Below are 2,978 nucleotides of genomic sequence, written 5' to 3'. Positions count from 1 at the left end.
ATACCATTAAAAATTTGTTTAGAGATAAAAATGGTAGTCATAGTAGAGAATCCAACCTGACCAAAGAAAGTGGATTTCCTCACTTTCTAGTGCTATTATATTTACCGTGCTTGAGACTACAAAAGCTTTATAAAAGCAGCTGCTTCTTTTTTACCATCAAAAGTATTGCAAAAGCAGATCCTGGGAATTTTTAAAAAAATTCCAAGCAAGAGATAAAATGTAATAGTTGTGGTTAAGGAGAAAATCACCTTGTTCACCTTAATTTTTTTAGAAGAACCCTCTTCACCTTAGTTTCGCCCACAACCTTCCAAGGCTTCCATTCTTCTCGGCCCAGGTTGGAAACAACCTTGATTCACCTTCCTCGTCCCCAATCTTCGACATGCATATAGAAAATGGAATTAAAATTTGAAATCTAGAATCGATCCAAAAATTGAAAGTTTTTATTTTGAGAAATCACTTACACTAGGGAACAGCCATGAGGAGATGATCATTTTTACCTCTTGGTTGAGGTCAAATTCAGGCAGACTTCGCCGGAAATTGGCCGGAATACCCACGGTCACCGTTTCTTAGATCTGAAATTGAGAAAATTCAGCTACAAATTTGGAGAAACTAACTTGAGGGTTGGAAAGAGGAAGGGAAGAGAATTCTGGAGGTATAGTTTGACGCTGGTTGGTGACCGGAGGACGGAGCCGCTGCTGCATGAAAGAGAAGAGGGAGAGAGAGGATACGGGAGGGAGGAGCTTAGAATGAATGGGGAAGCAAGCGAAGGGAATGAAGGGGAGGAGTTGGACTTTTGTGAAGGGGAAAGAGGTTTAATGGTTTTTTTATTTGTTTTATATGTTTTTTTTTATTTTTTGGACAAAGGGTAAAATTTATTATCAACAAACACAAGTACAACAAAGGCCCAAAACAAGTTATACACAAACAAAAAGGGGCCACACACAAACAAAAGGCAAAGCCCCAAGCCCAACCTTGGAGTACAACACACACAAACAAACAACATAGAAAAAACCTAAAAAACTAGTCTTCTAAAAGCTGGAGACGCCGAAACCGACATCGGAGAGCCACCCAACAAACGTCATGATTAGCCTCCAATCACGATCACTTAAGATCATACCACCAAAAACCCTAGAAATGATGAAGACAAAAGCCACAACTTTCTCAAAGTACCAACAAGAACCGCCCTCAGGAGAACAAGGAAGCACGCAGGGAGAACCCACGAGCAATAACGTCGGCAAGGGTGAACTACGGGAAAGACCAACAACAATCAACAAGGGTGGTAGTGCTGCGAACACCCGATCTAAAGCTCTACACACCCTCCCAAAGATTCGCGATAGATCGCGGTAAACTGAGACGATAACCAACCGGAATTGAGGATAGAGGTAAGGGTGAAAGATGGGGGATAGATGGTAGGCCAAGATGATGCAGTAGATGGAGGGGGTGGGTCAAAGAGGGGGAAATGGTCAAAGAGGATGTAGGAAACGGGGGATTGGAGGTTTGGTCTCAAAAAGGTGAGATCAAAAGTAAAAGGAGAAAGGATAGAAGCATATCGTGAAAGTGGCAGAGAATGAGGAAAACATACAGGCAACAAAAAAAGCTAAAACCCAACAAACCACAGAAACAAAGCACACATGAAAAACAAAGGACTGGCACCGACCCTAACCAAAGCTAGGGCCAGCGCCGACGCAAATCAAAGAGAGCAAAAGACCACTCACACAACAGTGAGAAAGACTCTCACAGGGGAGAGAATAGCTCTCAATTTTTATTTGTTGTATTGGTGTTCAATAAATTGTATTGGTGCCCAGTTAATCACAAATGCACAAAAAAAGTATTTTTAAGAATAAAAGTTATTTAACAGACACCAATGGTTGGTGTCTAAATTTTGAAGGTCACCGATATCAGTGGCATCCAACTATAAAGACACCAAAAAAAAACTAAGAGTGCTTGCTTTATGTCTATGGACACCAATTGCAAATGGTGTGTAAACATCGGTATCCTATAGCCATAATTCTAGTAGTGAAATCACAAGGCTCCATGAACCACAATTCTGTTGAAACCCTCTCATATGGCGACACGCCCTGATCTCGATATCCCCAAATACTTGGATAGGCACGTGCTGGCCGGCACCCGAGGATGACGAAGCTATGTTTAACATGCATGCAAGTTATAAAGAAGAAATGAACATAAATAAAATAAGGAAAAAAATTAGTATATGGTCCCTAGTTTCTAATGTTTATTAACTAAGACCTTATTAGTTTTTAGATTTTGATCAAAGTCCCTAGTATTAATATATTAATGAATTTTATGTAAGTTACATAATTTTTATAATAAAAATTAGTAATTGATTTAGAGTTTTAATACTCACACCCTTATTAAACTCCTAATTAATTTTCAATTCAAACATTTCCAAAATATAAAAAATAAAATTAGAATAAGTTTGTAACCATTAACTTTTTATAAAAAAAAAAAAATTCATTTCTTAACTATACTAATTTGTCATATGAAAAATGTACCTTTTTTTTTAACTTATATGAGCACATTCTATTTCGTTGATTTGAGAATGTATCCATGTCAAGCTTAATAAAAGAAATTTGATAATGTTATTAAGCCTTTTTTTTTGTGTTTTTGAAAAATGTACCCATATTTTGGTACAATAATTGTTTAGTTAGCTTTGAAGAACGTGCCCCTGTGTGTATATACACACATGCGCAATATATTGGAGAGTATAATTCATCTTTAATATTTTTACTTCCATAAATTAAGGAAAATTAATAAAAAGGGCTCGAAAACTTTGAGTTTTAACGATAAGGACAAAATAAAGAGTAAAGTGAATAGTACAATGATTGACTTTTTAGTGTAAAAATGTGATTTTTCGTTAAAGTGAACAGAACCGCGATCTTTTCGTTAAAACTCCCTATAAATTATGGGTTTTATTTAAAATCTCATTAATATAAATAACTTTAATTTAAGAATATAAT

General features: G+C 36.5%; 1 long non-coding RNA gene across 1 annotated transcript; it reads right to left on the bottom strand.

Annotated features, from left to right (window-relative positions):
* Window positions 1–281: 281 nt before the first annotated feature.
* On the bottom strand, window positions 282–746 carry LOC139198436 (uncharacterized). Its single transcript, XR_011583964.1, has 2 exons — window positions 462–746; window positions 282–372 (listed from the first exon to the last, which is right to left on the bottom strand). It is a non-coding gene; the product is annotated as an uncharacterized lncRNA (long non-coding RNA).
* Window positions 747–2,978: the final 2,232 nt, after the last annotated feature.

Source organism: Malus domestica, chromosome 08, assembly GCF_042453785.1.
Source record: "Malus domestica chromosome 08, GDT2T_hap1".
Lineage (NCBI taxonomy): Eukaryota > Viridiplantae > Streptophyta > Magnoliopsida > Rosales > Rosaceae > Malus > Malus domestica.
This window is presented reverse-complemented; position numbering and strand designations above follow the sequence as displayed.